At 41.3% G+C, this 18,542-nt stretch overlaps 1 protein-coding gene across 1 annotated transcript in view; it reads right to left on the bottom strand.

Annotated features, from left to right (window-relative positions):
* LOC122555285 (mucin-3A-like) overlaps positions 1–18,542 on the bottom strand; it is a 462,531-nt gene that overhangs the window by 18,168 nt on the left and 425,821 nt on the right. The window lies entirely within an intron of this gene.

The raw sequence follows: 18,542 nt of genomic DNA, 5'->3' as shown, positions 1-18,542 counted from the left end.
AGGATCTTGATCAGATGGGCTAATGAGCACAGGAATGGCAGATGGAGTTTAATTTCGATAGTATTGCATTTTGGAAAGGCAAATCAGAGCAGGACTTAATAGTAAGGTCCTAGGGAGTGTTGCTGAACAAAGAGATCTTGGACTGCAGGTTCATAATTCCTTGAAAGTGGAGTCGTATATAGATAGGATAGTGAAGAAGGTGTTTGGTATGCTTTCCTTTACTGGTCAGAGTATTGGGTATAGGAGTTTGGAAGTCATGTTGCGGCTGTACAGGACATTGGTTAGGTCAATTGTGTAATATTGCACGCAATTCTGGTCTCCCTTCTATTGGAAGGATGTTGTGAAACTTGAAAGGGTACAGAAAAGGTTTACAAGGGTGGAATATTTCAGCAATTGGAAGAGGCTAAGTAGGCTGGGGCTATTTTCCCTGGAGCATCAGAGGCTGAGGGGTGACCATACAGAGGTTTATAAAATCATGTGGGGCATGGATAGGATAAATAGAGAAGGTCTTTTCCCTGTGGTGGGGAAGTCCAGAAGCAGATGGCATAAGTTCAGGGTGAGAGGGGAAAACTTTAAAAGGGACCTAAGGGGCAACGTTTTCACACAGTGGGAGCTGCCAGAAGAGGTGGTGGAGACTGGTACAATCTGAATGGGTGTATGAATAGGAAACGTTTAGAGAGACATAGGCCAATTGCTGGCAAATGAGATTAGATTAGGTTAGATTATCTGGTCGGCAAGGATGAGTTGGACCGAATAGTCTGTATCTGTGCTGTATATCTCTATGACTGTGACTCTGGTCCACTGGAACAGCTTCTCTTTATTTACACTGAAAGGACAATGTCCAAGACACTCCTTCTGTAGATTGTGAAGGGTTTGTTGCATAAACGTAGGCACACAACTCTAGGAGAGGTTCAGCTGTTAACCTGCCTCGCTGGCCAGAATCTTAATGTCTGGTTCTGATAGAAATAAATCTTAAGAATAATATTTATAGCTTTTTATATTGAATGCTGTATTAACTTTTGTATTGCTTAGTGAGGCAAGGCCATTAGTGCTAACCAGTTTTGTCATAATTCTGTGAGAAACTCTTACCTCCAGTAATGTGTTTTTTTAAGCAACTAATTGATTGCCTGAATGGCAGTGGCAAATTCTTGTACTTGGTCAAAGTATGACATTAAAAAAGGTTTACTACATCTTATTTATTGCTACATTATACTTTAGAAGCACGGTGGCTCAATGGGTCGCACTGCTGCCTCACAGCGCCAGGGACCCGGGTTCAATTCCAGCCTTGGGCGACTGTCTGTGTGGAGTTTGTACTTTCTCCCTGTGACTGCGTGGGTTTCCCCCGGGTGCTCCGGTTTCCTCCCACATTCCAAAGATGTGCAGGTCAGGTGAATTGGCCATGCTAAATTGCCCATAGTGTCAGGGGTGAATATAGGGTAGGGGAATGGGTCTGGGTGGGTTATGCTTCAGAGGGTCAGTGTGGACTTGTTAGGTCAAAGGGCCTGTTTCCATACCGTAGGTAATCTAATCTAATCAATTTGCTGTTCGCAAAGTGCTTGGGACATTTCAAGGGCAGAGCAATGTTATGCAAATACAGGTTCTATATGACATAAAACTCATACATCATTAATGTTACAGTATACTGTGACATATGAGTTACAAACATGAAATAATCTTCAAATGAAGAGTGTACTGCAACTCTTAGAATCTTCCACTGTTTGATTTGAAATCTGGTGTGAAAAATGAGATGGATTGATGATGTCCACACTGCAAAATAATGTTTGAAATAGGCATTTCCTAACATACTAAATCAGACTAAATTGTCCCATTGATAAATAGCAGCATTTGTTAGACCCACCATCCAATTTTGCCTTTCAGAATGCTGTAATATATCCAAACATTTTGAAAGTCATTTGGCATAATGGCAGCCATTTCTTTAACCCATGCTAGATTATAATGGGCAGTCTGGTTATCTAAGGAGATAAATTAGAAAGAAATAGCAGATTTACTTTGTTAAGAAAAACATAATGCATTGTTCAAATGGTGTCCACCTGTGGCTAGACTATAGGTTAAGACACAATCAAGAGAATGGTCAGTCTTCAACCTTGACAGTCCACAAAATATTGTATGAGGCAGTAGTTCTGAAGGGGTTCATGTTCCTGTTACATGGGATCCACCCATTCTACTGACATCACACAGAGTCTATGGGCGGACAAAGGTGTTCTGTTGTAGCTTTTGGAAAAAGTGTTGTACTACCTCATTAAGGTCCTAATACGTACACCTGACCAAATGTAGTTGTACTTAACATTATTCAATGAACCTTGTTATCTGGATGCTGCTTCAGTGGATATTTTACAGTAATGTATCCTCTACCACTAGACAGATGCTCAACAAAGCAAAGACAACAGAGGATTGATGGTAGCAAACTACCTCAAACAACTCTTCCTCTCTTTTAGAAGTGGAAAGTATCAGTGAAGATTGGGGACAATATTTCATCTTCACTACCACTCAACACTGGAGCTCCCCAGGGGTGCATACTCAGCCCCCTACTGTACTCACTGTATACCCATGAATGCATTGCCAAATACCAGACTAATGCCATTTACAAGTTCGCTGATGACACCACCATACTGGGTCAAATCTCCGATGGCAACGAAACAGACTACAGACGGGAGGTGGAAGACCTGGAAAGATGGTGCAGTGAGAACAACCGAGTTCTCAATGCCAGCAAAACCAAGGAAGTCATTTTCGACTTTTGGCGGGATGTTACTCATGACCTCTATACATTAACAGCACAGAGGTGGAGTGAGTGGAGAGTGTCAACTCCTGGGAGTGGTCATCCACAACAAGCCTTCTTGGACTCTTTATGTGTTCGCACTGGTTACAAAGGCCGAACAAAAGTCTCTTCTTTCTCAGGCAGCTGAGAAAATTTGGCATGACCGTGAATACCCTTGCCAACTTTTATAGGTGCGCCATCTAGAGCATTCTGTCTGGATGTATCACTACCTGGTATGGCAACTGCGCCATTCAAGATTGGAGATGGTTACAGAGAGTGGTGAACTTGGCCCGAACAATCACAAAGGCCAACCTCCCGTCTATAGAATCCACCTACCAGGCCCGCTGTCAATGAAAGGCTGCCAATGTTCTCAAAGATCCATCCCACCCTGGCAATGTTTTTCTACAACCTCTACCATCAGGGAGAAGGTACAGAAGCCTGAACACATGCACCAGCCGGTTTCATAACAGTTTCTAATCTACTGTTGGTAGAATACTGAATGGACTCTTAAAAAATTACATTCGCTTGTACCTGTGTTTTTGTTTTTGCTGCTGTTTACCTATTATTTACTTATCTATGCTACTTAACTCTGTGATCTGCCTGTATTGCTCGCAAGACAAAGCTTTTCAGTCTGCCTCGGTACACATGACAATAAATTCAATTCAATTCAATTCAAAAAGTAGAGTCACCTGGGAAAATAGCACACACAGTGATCAACTTGGTGAACTGAACCGCTTCATTTTCCTGTTTTTGCCACAAGATGCTAGATAGAAAATAGGCTTAAACCTCATCAGAATAACTGGAACCACTCAGTGGTTAGCCTACTTTTGATTGTTTTCGCCAGAGACCACATGTGGTAAGACTACTCTTAATTATTACCCATAGGAAAATTAAACCCAGCAGCTGTGTCAGTGGAAATGTTGTCAACATAAATGTTTTAGCATCAGGTCTGATCACAAAGCGTCTATTTAATTTTTCCAACATACTGCCAGGATAAAATTATTGTAATTTGAAAAGGATGTAAGTCATTACCCCAAAACTTGAGCGACGAGCTGAAGTGTTCTCTTGAGGCACCATACTTGGGAACAGTCTCAGGGCTGAAAGCCTCCATCACAAATACCAGTGAAAATGATTGGTCAAATGGCCAGTCAATGTTGGTTCAGAATGCTGCAAATATTCTACTAAAAAGTTGATATTTCCGTCCAGGTTAGATTATTCTGCCAAATGGTTCTGCATGTTTCTGAGCCAACTCTGCTCAGGCAATCCACTTAAAGCCACTAAGAAACCACGTTTTTCCAACTAGGCTTTGATTTATAGCTGGCACTATATGCCTTTTCTTTCCATAGAACTCATATGTTTATACCAAACAGTCAGTTGTTTTCAAGTCCTTCCATATTTTGGGATTCCCTTGTGCTGGAGTAAGATATTAATAACACATTTATTGAAATGGAATATTGGCATGGGAAGACAGTTTTTTTTAAACAAAGGATATATCAACTTGCAAGAAGCAGATGAATATTCAATAGTGTTCAGTCAGCTAGAATATTGCTTGAGTGAGTAGTTTCAGCATTGGAGTGCCAAAGGACGGTCAAACTAAAATTTAGAAATCACTGCACAAAAGGTCAATCATTTAGTGATTGTGCTGGTCCTCCACTGGGGCAATTTACCCACAGTGTCACTATTCTGCCTGTTCCCCAAAGCCGTGCACACTCTTCCTTTCAGATAACAGTTCAACTGAGGTGAAAGTCTCAACTCAACCTTCCTCCACCACGCTCTCAGGCGCAGCATTCCAGATCCGAAGCAGTCACTACAGAAAAATAAATAGACTCTCCTCATGTAGCCATTGCTTTTTTTGCTAATTACCTTAATCTGCACCCTCTTCTCCATTTTTCTAACAATGGGAACAGTTTCTCCCGACCTACTCCATGTAACAATGGGAACAGTTTCTCCCTGTCTACTCCATGTAACAATGGGAACAGTTTCTCCCTATCTACTCCACGTAAACCTCTCATTATTTTGAGTACCTCGATCAAAATTCCTCTTAACCTTCAATTCTCTAGTCTGTCTTTGTGATTGTTTTCAGGGATAAGGAATTTCATTCTCTGAATCTTTTTGTTCTAATGCCTTCACATTTTTCCTAAAAGTGTGGCACCCAGAACCAGATATAAAATCCCCAAGGTGAGGTCAAACCAGTGCCCTTTAAAAGTTTAATACAAATACTTTCTCTTGTCCTCTTTGCCCCTATTTATATAGCATAAGATACCATCTGCTTAATAAACATGCTCACAATCTGCCTCATCACTACAATGTTTTATACACATGTACACCCAGGTCCCTCTGCTTCTGCATCCCATTTAGATTTATATTCCTGATTTTTATGCCATCTGCCATGCATTCTTCCAAGCAACATATCACACTTCTGATTCCTGAGGAAGGGCTTACGCTCGAAGCATCGATTCTCCTGCTCCTGGGATGATGCCTGACCAGCTTTTCCAGCATCGCACTTTTCGACTCTGATCTCCAGCATCTGCAGTGCTCACTTTCTCCCTGCATTAAATTTAACCTGACACTCATCTGCCCACTCCACCAATCTATTTGTCTTCTTTTGAAGTTCTACACTATCATGCTCACAGTTCACAAGGATTCTAAATTTTGGATCATCTAGAAATGTTCAAGTTGTGACCTGTACATTAAGGTTGAGCTGGTCATCTGACCTAATTTACATGTCCCCTCTTCTCCACTTAAAACACAACTAGTGGAGAGTCCCAAAATCTAACCCTTTGTGTCAGGAGCCTGTACCTATACAAACATATTTTAGCTGTATTATTTTTTGAACAAGAGAAATAAATGCTGGGAATATATTGGCAGAGTATTTTCTAAGTGGTCGAGGAGGCTTTAAACTAAAGTAGCAGTGGGATGGGAACCTATGCAAGGAGTCAGAAGAAGGGGAATCAAGGACAAGAATAGAAGACAGAAAGGGAAATAAGAGAAGTGATAGGCAGAGAACTCAAGGTTCAGGATCAAACAGGGACAAAGTGAAAAATAATGGGAATCAGACAAGTAATTTCAAAAAGACAAGCCTTAAGTCTTTGTGCCTTAATGCACACAGCATTTGAAATAAAGTGGATGAATAAATTGTGCAAATGGTGAAAACAGTTATGGTGTAATCAGGATCGCAGAGATATGGCTGCAAGGTGACCAAGGATGGGAACTGATCATACAGGGGTATTCAGTATTTAGGACAGATAAAAAGGAAAAGATGGTAGAGTTGCATTACTGGTTAAAGAGGAAATTAACTCAATAGTGAAGAAGGCTATTAACTCTGATGATGTAGGATATGTACGAGTAGAGCTGAGAAATGTCAAGGGGCAAAACAAAACATTAGTGGACTTTGTTTATAGACTCCAAAACTGTAGGGGTAATTTTGGAATGCCAGCATATAGAAAATTGAGATACCCATAATAAAGGAACATCTGTGTGGGTGACTTTAATCTACATACAAATTGGGCAAATCAAATCATTAACAGTACTATAGAGGAGGAATTCCTGGACTGTATACTCCAGGTTTCATGAACCAATACTTTGAGGAACCAACTAGAGAATTAATCGTTGAGGAATTAAAAAACAGTGGCAGGTTCAGTGAGAATCAGCATGGATTTACAAAAGGAAAATCATGCTCAATAAATCCACTGAAATTCTTCAAGGATGGAACTATTAGGGTTGATGAAAGGAAGCCAGTAGGTGTGGTTTATCTGGACTTTCAGAAGGCTTTTGACAAAGTCCCTGTAGTGTAAAATTATAGCACATGTGAATTGGGAGTAGTGTATTGGGATGGGTAGAAAACTGGTTGGCAGATAGGAAACGAAGAATAGGAATAAATTGGTCTTTTTCTGAATGGCAGATAATGACTAGTGGTGTACTGCAGGGATCAGTGCTAGGATTCCAGTTATTCACTATATATTAATGATGTGAATGTTGGAATATAGCTGTAATAAATCCAAATCTGAGGATCACACATGAGGCACGGGAAAGTGAGCTAGGGAGAGGATACAAAGATGCTTCAGTGTGAATTGAACAAGCTGAGTGGGCAAATGCATAGCAATTGCAGAACAAAATGGGTAACTGAGAGGTTATCCATTTTGGGAACAAAACAAGAAAGTAGATTATCTGAACAGCTATAAATTGACAGGAAAGTGCAAGGTGACCTGGGTATCCTGGTGCACTTTTGCTGAAGGTAAGCATGCAGGTGCAGTAGGTGGTTAAAAAAAAGGAAAACAGTATATTGGCCTTCAAAATGAGGGGATTTGAGTACAGGAGCAGGGATGTCTTGCTGCAGTCATACAAGGCCTACAAGAGACCACACCTAGAGTACCATGTGCAGTTTTGATCTGCTTTTCTGAAGAAGGATGTTCTCACTAGCGGGAGTGCAACAAAGGTTTACCAGACTAATTCCTGGGATGGCAGGACTGATGTATGAGGAGAAGTTCAATCAGTTAGTGTTGTATTTGCTGCAGTTTGATTAGATTAGATTGGAATCCCCACAATATGGAAACAGGCCCTTCTGACTGACCCTCTGAAGGGTAACCCACTCAGACCCATTCCCCTACCCTATATTTACCCCTGACTAATGCACCTAACATGATGGGCAATTTAGCATGGTCAATCCACCTGACCTGCACATCTTTGGATTGTGGGAGGAAACCACGCAGACTCGGGGAGAATGTGCAAACTCCACACAGGCAGTTACCCGAGGTGGAAATCAAACCTAGCTCCCTGGCGCTGTGAGGCAGCATTGCTAACCACTGAGCCACCATGCCGCCCATAGTTCACAATAATGAGTGTGATGGTGGGGGAAATCTCATATGAAGTTATAAAATTCAAGCAGGACTAGACAGTGAATGCAAGAAGAATATTCGTGATGGTAGGGGAGTCCAGAACCAGGGGTTACAACCTAAGAATACAGGGTGAACCATTTAAGACTGAGATGGAGAGAAATTTCTTCACCCAGAGAGTAGTGAGCAAGTGGAATTTGTTACTACAGAAAACAGTCAATGACCAAAAAATTGTATTATTTCAAGAAGGAGTTAGATATAGCTAAAGGGATCAAAGGATATGGGGGGAAAAGCAAGAGCAGGAGTTGGATAAATTGGCCATGATCAAAACAAATGGTGCAGCAGGCTGAAAGGGCTGAATGGCCTATTTTTGTTCCTATTTTCTACTTTTCTATAAGACACTTAGTCTGGTATCAGATGACGGTCTGTTAGTGGGAAGTAATACACCATATGTGACTGTATTAAATTTAATGTAAAGCTCAATGGAAATGGCAGTGTTGTTACCCCAGGATGTAGATTACCGAATCCCAAAAATGAATAACTTAAATATGAATGCAACTCACCATTAATCGTTCATAACATTTATATGGAAATCAAATGTCACAACATTCATGATTAATTTATTTAAAATGTTATGAATCTGAGGGGAAAAACCTGCACATAGAATGTTTTGCTAATGATATTGAGATCTTTCATAAATACAATAGAATAGTGAACCAAATATTTAAATAGCTTATATCTGTGCAACTGTTAGTGATCCTTGTGAAGTTTTAGACTTTGGCCCCTCCCATGTCCTGCTTCCAATAGAGAGCTTCTTTCCAGTCCTTTGTCTAATCTGTACTGTAGCTGATCACAAGGAAGTATATGAAGTAATTGTCAACTCTTTACAGTTTTATTGGAACCAGGCATATGGAAAAATGTAAATCTGATAGTTCACTAGAGTGAACACGTCCATTATTACATTTCCACATCCTGCACAGAAAAGAAGTGAAGAGGCAGCAGCAGCATATACTGGAGCCAAAAACATTAATCAATCTGTATTTATTCTTTCATGGTCCTGCTCAGAATTTCTTGCAAACATGTAAAAAAAATTAATACTAAATTAAGTTCTGCAACAACATTAAGGTAAGGATCTGACTAAATTTTAGTTAAGGCTCAGTTATCAGAATTGTAGCCTTCTATTCATCCTGAACAACAAACCCAACAAACTAGCTGGTCTGTTCTTGTTTTTTTGTATGAAAATGATTCTTTCATTTACTTCATCAAAAGAAATTTGACATGTATGGACAGTATATATATGTGTGTATTTCCTACTCATGACTGGATTTAGCTAGGAAGCTCTGGTTGGAAACATCCTGGAATTTTTATCACAGTATGTACTCCTGCTATTGTGACATCACCTCTTGGTCCAACTAACCTGAAACTGTGGTCCTTTTGTGGTGTTGCAATTGTGGAGGAAGCATTAGTTGTGCGAGGGTTGCTAATGGAATGCTAACCTATTTTTTCAGCTCCTGTGTGATCGATTCTGCCTGGGTATATCTGAAAAGCAATCCAGTCTGTCCCAACACTGTGTATAAGGAATTGCAGGGAGTGTGTACCTAATTCCCTAGGAGTTATTGCTGCAGTGTCTAGGACAGGAATCTTTAATACCTGAAGGCGGCAAGAAAATCTGGGAGGGATGGTAATCATATTTCCTGACTGATTCTACTTATAATTATGCAGTCTGTTCATGTGGGAAAGAATTGACCATTTATTAACTATGGTGCATGTGATTTTGAGTTCCAACTAGGGACTAAAATTTGGCATGTCAAAACACACAGTTAGGCCCCTGTTCAAGTAAAAAACAACTTTGAAACCATCATCCCAGTTCAATCTTTGATAGTATGAAGCCTTGATAAAGTTTTAAGGATGTGAGAATGCAGGAATTGGTATTTCAATATTTAAATTCTGTTCTAAGGAGATGAAAATCTAAAGACTAACTGGGCTGGCCAACGGAGTGTGCTTCTGTGAAACAATTTTAAACCTTTGCAGGTTTGTAGACACACATTTATTGTCAGACATCCTGTGGCAGAAAATATAGTGGTAATCTTGCAAGGATCTATTCCGCCATGAAACCTTGTGAGGAGGGAGTACAATCTCTGAGTTACATGTTTCATGCAAGTGCCTTGCCTCACAAAGATACCCCTCAGAAGTAAACAAAAAGAATAAGGAAACCCTGTGTTTTTCAAATTTTGCCAGAATCCTTCAACATGCTAAATATGCTTCCTGCACTTCAAACATCATTTTTTGTGCCTGGCTATTGCATATGTGAACCATCTTCAGATGACCTGATCTTGGAAACAGAGACAATGTGAGCTCCTTGGGTACAATGCATCAAGAGCTGTAGCCGTCTCATCACCAAGATGACAGGATGACATTACCCAGGTCCCATAATAAGCACAATTCTTTCCACACATGAGGATTCACATGATGCACAAATATACACTTCCTCCACTTTTTAAACCTTTCCTGGACTGTGAGCTCATGGTAAGGCTAGTATTTAATAACTTTGTGTACTAGGTTTTCCAATGATGGATTCAACCCTCTGTAGTCCAAATTACATCTGCTGACTACATTGCTTTCATTTTCCAATATATTGTCCTACTTTATATTCCCCGTAGCATTAAAAATATTTTGGTCTCTCTTGAAGATCATGCAGCACCACCAGGTTTTTCAAATTAAAACAATATTATACCTATGTTACTCCTGAGACCAAGTAGGTAAAGTTCAGTAGAACCCAGGAATACATCAGTGCAGACTAAGATTTATTTGACTGGGTTGGTTCTGTTTTTGTCTAAGTACCAAGGGCAACATCAGTTTGTACTCTTGCAATTTGGACTAGGAAGGAACAGAGCTTGGTTTATTTTGGAACCTTATGGATTAGCATTTTTCAAATCAGAATTAAAGTCGGTTTCAAAGGATGGTTTGTGAAATTAACATTAAAATTGAAGAGATTTACAAGTGCATTTTGGGAAAGCAAATCTTAGCAGGACTTATACATTTAATGGTAAGGTCCTATGGAGTGTTGCTGAACAAAGAGACCTTGGAGTGCAGGTTCATAGCTCCTTGTAAGTGGAGTCACAGGTAGATAGGATAGTGAAGAAGGCATTTGGTATGCTTTCCTTTATTGGTCAGAGTACTGAGTACAGTTGTTGTGAGGTCATGTTGCGGCTGTACAGGACATTGGTTAGGCCACTGTTGGAATATTGCGTGAAATTCTGGTCTCCTTCCTATCAGAAAGATGTTGTGAAACTTGAAAGGGTTCAGAAAAGATTTACAACGATGTTGCCAGGGTTGGAGGATTTGAGCTATAGGGAGAGGCTGAATATGCTGGGGCTGTTTTCCCTGGAGCGTCGGAGGCTGAGGGGTGACCTTATAGAGATTTACAAAATCATGAGGGGCATGGGTAGGGTAAGTATGCAAAGTCTTTTCCCTAGGGTGGGGGAGATCAGAACTAGAGGGCATAGGTTTAGGGCGAGAGGGAAAAGATATAAAAGAGACCTAAGGGACAACTTTTTCAAGCAGAGGGTGGTACGTGTATGGAATGAGATGCCAGAGGCAGTGGTGGAGGCGAGTACAATTGCAACATTTAAGAGGCATTTGGATTTGTGTATGAATAGGAAGGGTTTGGAGGGATATGGGCCGGGCACTGGCAGATGAGACTAGATTGGGGTGGGATATCTGGTCAGCATGGATGGGTTGGACCGAAGGGTCTGATTCCATGCTGTACATCTCTATGACTCTATGACTCTGTGGACTATGAGGGAAACCAGAGTACCTGGAGAAAATCCAAGCAGATATAACAGTGAAATAGTGCTCTCACATTTAAAAGAAATGATGTAGCAAATCTGATCAGTGTGGGATAACTATCCTGGCAATTATGCTCCTCAAGAATTAAAGAATTTCTTTAGCTGGTCTCTGTGTCCAGAAAGAAATCAGAAAAGGTGATGGAGTAGAATGGGCACCCTCATATTTTCCAGACGAAAGGGAGTAGCCATGGGCACCAGTATGGGCCCCAGCTATGCCTGTCTCTTTGTCGGCTACACAGAATAGTCCATCTTCCATAGTTACACCAACACCACTCCCGTCCCCCACCTTTCCCTCCGCTACATTGATGACTGCATCAACACTACCTCGTGCTCCCACAAGGAGGTTGAGCAGTTCATCAATTTCACCAACACAGTCCACCCCGACCTTAAATTCACCTGGACCATATCGGACACCTCCCTCTCCTTCCTAGATCTCTCCTAGTACATCAACAACGACTGACTCAACACTGACCTATTTTACAAACCCACTGACTCTCACAGCTACTTGACTACACCTCCTCCCACCCTACCTCCTGCAAAAATGCTATCCCATATTCCCAATTCCTCCGCGCCCACCATATCTGCTCCCAGGAGGACCAGCTCCACCACAGAACACACCAGATGGCCTCCTCTTTAAAGACTGTAATTTCCCCTCCTGTGTGGTTGAAGATGCCCTCCAGCGCATCTCATCTACTTCCTGCCGCTCCGCCTTTGAACCTCACCCCTCCAACCGCAACAAAGACAGAACCTCCCACTCCTCACCTTCCACTCAATCAACCTCCGCATAAACCACATCATCTGCTACAAATGGGCCCCACCATCAGGGATATATTTCCCTCCCCACCCCTAACCATTTTCTGCAAAGACCATTTCGTCCTTGACTACCTGGTCAGGTTCACGCCCCCCCAACAACCCACCCTCCCCTCCTGGCACCTTCCCCTGCCACCACAGGAATTGCAAGACCTGCGCCCACAGCTCCCCCCTCACCTCCATCCAAGGCCCCAATTCTACATCCATCAAAGCTTCACCTGCACATCCACCAATGTCATTTATTGTATCCATTGCTCCCGATGTGGTCTCCTTTACATTGGGGAGACTGGAGACATTCTCGCAGAGCACTTCAGGGAACATTTCCAGGACACCTGAACCAACTAACCCCACTGCCCCCTGGCCGAATGTTTCAACTCACCCTCCCACTCTGCTGAGGACATGCAGGTCCTGGGCCTCCTCCATCGCCACTCCCTCACCACCCGACACCTGTAGGAAGAACGCCTCATCTTCCACCTCGGAACCCTTCAACCCCATTGCATCAATGTGGACTTCATTTCCCCTCTCCCCACCTTACCCCAGTTCCAACCTTCCAGCTCAGCACCATCATCATGACCTGTCCCACCTGTCAAGCTTCCTTCCCACCTATCCGCTCCACCCTTCTCTCCAATCTATCACCTTCTCCTTCCTACATCCACCTATTGCACTCTTAGCTACGTTCTCCCCAGCCCCATCCCTCCCATTTATCTCTCCACCTCAGAGGCTTCCAGCCTCATTCCTGATGAAGGGCTTTTGCCCAAAACGTCGATTTTCCTGCTCCTCGGATGCTGCCTGATCTGCTGTGCATTTCCAGCACCACTCTAATCTTGACTCTAATCTCCAGCATCAGCAGTCCTCACTTTCACTTACCCTCATACCTAGACATGTCAAGTGGTATCTGTAACTCCAAACAGAAGTGCTCAGTGGCAGTTCAGTTGCAAAGAAATCTCAGTGAACCTCTGAAATAATTTGCTTCAGCAAAACTATATGATGTTCGGAGAACACTTCATAACCTATACTAACTAAACTAAAGAGGAGTAATGACGTACGTTATGGAGAAGGATTACAGAGGATTGGACTGTAGAAAGCTGACAACATTACTGTGGAGCAATGCAATGGGACTTAGGGAAGCACTGAGAAAAATGCAGGCACTATTAAACTTTGGGAGATGGTGACTTTTTAGATTAGATTCCCTACAGTACGGAAACATGCCCTTCAGCCCAAGTCCACACCGACCCTCTAAAGAGTAACCCACCCTGACCCATTCCCCTGAAACTATAAACAATTTAGCACAGCCAATTCATCTGACCTGCACATCTTTGGATTGTGGGACGAGCACCCAGAGGAAACCCACACAGACAGTCATCCAAGGTAGGGACTGAACCTAGGTGCCTGGCACTGTGAGGCAGAAGTGCTAACCACTGAGCCAACGTGCCTTTTTGTTGATGTTAGAAGGTATTCGGTGTATGCAATTATTTTCATAAATCAGAATTGGTGTGACTAATATAGTACCAAAATTTCACAAACACATTTATGAAGATAACATCAACCTTTGTGTGTAAGTATAGTAGGAAAAGCTTTCAGAAATTTTGGATTAAATGTTAGTCTGACTGATGTGTCCCCTGTATTATTTTTTTAACAACTAATTTTAATTTATCTGCAAAATTGCCTCCAATTATGCAGGTCTGATGAAAAGTCCAAAAAATACAAGGGTAGAAATTATGTTGACCCAAAGCTAACCCTGTTATTAAAAGCTTTGCAAATGTCAAAATTGGCAGCTTTATAGATGACTGTTGGGTTCAATCTATGAAATGTGGTCATTAAGGCTGAGTGCTTGACCAGCTCCTCCCAGTGGCACAGGGCAAACAGTGGTTGGGACAGTGTGGGTCCACAGTCTTTTTTCTGTCCATTTAAAGAGACAAAAATGAAAGAGGGGTAGGGGGAGAAAAAAGGTTTGTGAACCAATGATTTGCCCACTACTAGTTTCTATGTGCATTAGGACTCCCAGATGAAGTTTGTTCTTATATATGCACCTCACAATGGGATAGGTAGTTATCCTTTTAATTGTTGTAGAACTAGGAAGCACTTTATCACCAGGAACTAAATTGCCTTGACTGGGAATGTTAGCAAATCCCTGCTATAATCTGCAAAGGAGAGGATAAAAACTATAGGGAATGGATTACCACTATGGTATTCTTCCCATCCAACCCCCGGGAAAAAGCATTTGATGCACCCAAAATTAGTAAGTCACTGTTACTCTCAGATACAATTGTATCATTTGTCGACCTCCATAATGTGCAGCTCGTGGAAGTAGAGAGTCAAAACTCCTGTCAGTAAAGTCCTGAAGTTACTTAGAATAAGTGGCATTTTAAACATCACATGCCTGAAACTAATCATAAACAGTTCGCAGAACAATTGCCAACTCAGAACGCCAATATTCGCACCCTTTGCAATGAAAGAAATTAATGGTCTGGAACATGACTTGAACATTTTCCTCTGTATTTGTTTGTAATGGTTTCAATATAGCAGCACAGCCATGAGATGATAAGTAACAGTATTTAAATGACTGAGTGCAAAAAACGTGTAGCAGGACGTGATATAGACCTGTTACATCAGAGAGCTGTCATGTCTTGAAGTGACTTACCTATAGCACATTTTATAAAGCATTTTGAGATATTGTCTAACTTGAATGTTCTTGCTCCACAGATGGTAATGCAACTAATTCCTTTGTGGAATTTTCATCTTCTTAATGCTCAATGCTTTTGGCTGACTGTTTAGCTGTCTGAAAACTGAAAAATCATGCAGCAGATGAGAATTATTCTGAAATCCCTGAGGCAATGTGTGGGTGAGCTAAGGCTGGCCTTCAAGACTATCCAAAGATCTGTCCTGAGAAAATATTTTATTAGAATCTCCTCAGTGTGGAAGCAGGCTGTTTGGCCCATTGAATCCATTCCGATCATCTCAAGGGCATCCCCTCCAGACCCACCTCTAAACCCTACATTTCCATGGCTAATCTATCTAGCCTGCACATCCCTGTACACTATGGGGCAACTTAGCATGGCCAATCCACCTAAACTGCACATCTTGGACTGTGGAAGGAAACTGGAGCACCCACAGGCCTGGGAAGAATGTGTAAACTCCACACAGACAACTGCTCAATGCTGGAATTGAACTCGGGTCCCTGGCACTGTGAGGCAGCAGTGCTAACCACTGAGCGGCTGTGCTGCCTTTATCAAGATTGCAATGATATCTTCAATAATAATTTTTTTTGAAGCATAATCTTTGGTGCTTTGCTTCAGTCCACAGTTGGTGCACTCAAGTCATTAATATTCTCTCCGCTCTCTAGTGAAATTAGAGTGGCACTAATGTTAAACAAGGGCAAGATGAGTGTGTGCTAGGCAATGACAGGCGTAGTTTTATATGAGTGAATGCGTACTGTGTCCATATTAGCTTTGCTTCCAGCTCTCAGCATGCTTCATCATTGTCTTCCCCTTTAGCGGCAGGAAAGCCTTACTTCATTGAAGTATTATGCAATACAGAGTAATTACAATTACCCTTAAGACTCTCGCTGGCCTGCATTACAAAGTGTTACCACACTTGTTTAGTTGCTAGAAATTCGATTGTCAAATATCTAAAGTGTACTCTAAGACACATTCTATATCAGATTGGCCTCATTATATCTTATTCTGAAGATACTACATACTGAACTGCAACTGATCACCAATCAGTCATCTTCATGTATCCTTCTGAGCCATGTGGGTTGGTGCAATGGATTGCCACATGATAATCATGCTATGAAAATCTTATGTTGGAAAAGGGACTGACATCACAAATGATCTCAATGTCAGCTCTACTTAAATTGACAATTTTTACATGCAATATTTTCTATGAACTGTTCCTTCCAATCGTGCATGTCTTACAAGTTTGTAGAACAGCTACTTCTTCCTCTTTTTCTTTATCCCCTGTGTTGAAGGGATAGTGAATTACACAGTTCTATTCGATTTGATACAAGTAACCTTCTTGATGTAATGAGTGAGCTACTACTTTATATATGCGTCAAAATTCCTAAGTGTTCCTTGGAAAGAAAGAAATGCAGGGCAGTAGTGAGCTTGACCGCTGCAGACAATGCTGTTTCCCTGATGTGAATAGAAGTTTGGTCTTCAATCAGCCGTTGACAACCCCTATTATTTTCAATTAAAATGCATATACTGATAAGGCACTGACAGCCATAAAACTTTAGCTAAGACTAGTCTGTACACTCTGTTAATGCTTTGTGTATGTATGTATGTATGTATGTAAAGGACATTTTTCATGATGTCTCAATAAAAGAGTCTAAAATCTAACATTTATCACAATTATATTCCCCTTTTGTTAAAAATAAACATACAACATGGATAACAGAAGCAGTTGGCTATTCAGCCCTTTGAGCCTGCTCCAACATTCATTACGATCATGGCTTATCATCAAACTCAATAGCCTTTCTCTGCTGTTCCCCCTGCCCTTTGACTCTGTTAGCCCTAAGTGCTACATCGAGCTAACTAATTATATCCTTCTTGAAATCATACAATGTTTAAGCCTCGACTGCTTTTTATGGTAGTGAATTCCACAGACTCACTACTCTCCGGGTGAAGAAATTTCTCCTCATCTTGGTCCTAAATGCTTTACCCTATATCCTTAGACTTTCCCCCCGACCCACCGACCCCCATCATCAGGAACATCCTCCTATATATATCTTGTCTAGCCCTGTTAGAATTTGATAGGTTTTCATGAGATTCACCCCACATTCTTCTGAACCAATTCAACCTCTCTTCGTATTGTCAGTCCTTCCATCCAGTCTGGTAAACCTTTGCTGCACTCCCTCTATAACAAGAACTTTCTCATTTGAAAATCCCTAGGCAAAACAACAACCTGATCAAAACTAAGTAACAATAATAGCAAAATATCTCACTGACCTTCCAAAGTGAGGTGCAGTCAAAGTTATAGTTTGGCAGCAGCAAACCTGGGATGAATACTGCCTCAAGGCAGTATTCATCCCATGATTACTTTCTGCAACTCCTGCTATGACTTATAATTTGTTAGAGATGATTTTGGACAGGTTTGAGGCCAACCTTGGTGTAGATGAGTTAGAAGGATTAGACACATGTCCTTGACTGCATTTACATGTGACAGATTAGTACAATGATCTTTTTTCAGGGGCGGGGGGAGTTTTGCTACAATCAGCCTGAAACAAATAATTAATGAAAGCAGAAACCAGTCCATTAGATTTAACACTTTCGAAGTTTGTGCGAAGATTTGTAGCTCGGGTGCTCGTTGTTGTGGTTCTGTTCGCCGAGCTGGAAGTTTTTGTTGCAACAAAAACTTCCAGCTCGGCGAACAGAACCACAACATTTAACACTTTCTTTTGGTACAGAAACCATGTACAAACTTTTTCACAGCGGTGAGCATTAGGATCTGGAATGCACTGCCAAAGATTGTGATGCAGCCAGTTTCAATTGAGGCTTTCAAGAGGGAACTAGCTTATCTGAAAAGGAAGAATGTGCAAAACTACAGGGGAAAGGTAAGAAAACAACGTTAATTGAATTGTTCAGGCAGCACAGACATGAGCGAGACAACTAGCTTCCTTTTGTGCTGTAACCATTAGCTCAGCTGACTGATCCGTGATGCATAGTGTCAGCCACAGCACGGGTTCAATTCCCATTCCACCATGAAGGTTCAGCCTTCTTAACCACAACTCTTGTCTGAGGCACAGTGACCCTCAGGTTAAAGTTAGCACTTGTCACCTTTCACCAGTAATGAATGAGCAGCCCTATGGTTCTCTAGGGCTATGGCAATGTTTCCTTATTCTATGCTTCTGTCCAATTTAAGGCAACAGGCAAACATTTAACAAGTCAATTAGCCTGAGGTGATTTATTTACATGAGTTAATTAGAAAATTAGATTATAAAAGAATGAAGCATGGAAGGTGAATCAAGGCTGTTGACAGATTTTTTTTACAGCTTTGTAGATTGTTCAGACCAGAGCGGTCAGAGTTTATACAGATAAAGGAAAATAATCATTATTTCCAAGAGCATATTCTATTCAGTAACTGCAGATAAATTATTTGGAATCATAGCAACATTCCTGCATTTTAAATGGTTTTCTGAATATTTTCTAGACATTACTGTCTTGCAAGTCTCATTAAATTCACAAAAAAGACTTAGTATTTGAGAATTGGCTTTGTTTTCATTTGCAATGAGTATAAATTTACCATTCCTATGCATCCTGCAGGGAACCACATTTT

Source organism: Chiloscyllium plagiosum, chromosome 12 (genome assembly GCF_004010195.1).
Source record: "Chiloscyllium plagiosum isolate BGI_BamShark_2017 chromosome 12, ASM401019v2, whole genome shotgun sequence".
In the NCBI taxonomy this organism is placed as follows: domain Eukaryota; kingdom Metazoa; phylum Chordata; class Chondrichthyes; order Orectolobiformes; family Hemiscylliidae; genus Chiloscyllium; species Chiloscyllium plagiosum.
This window is presented reverse-complemented; position numbering and strand designations above follow the sequence as displayed.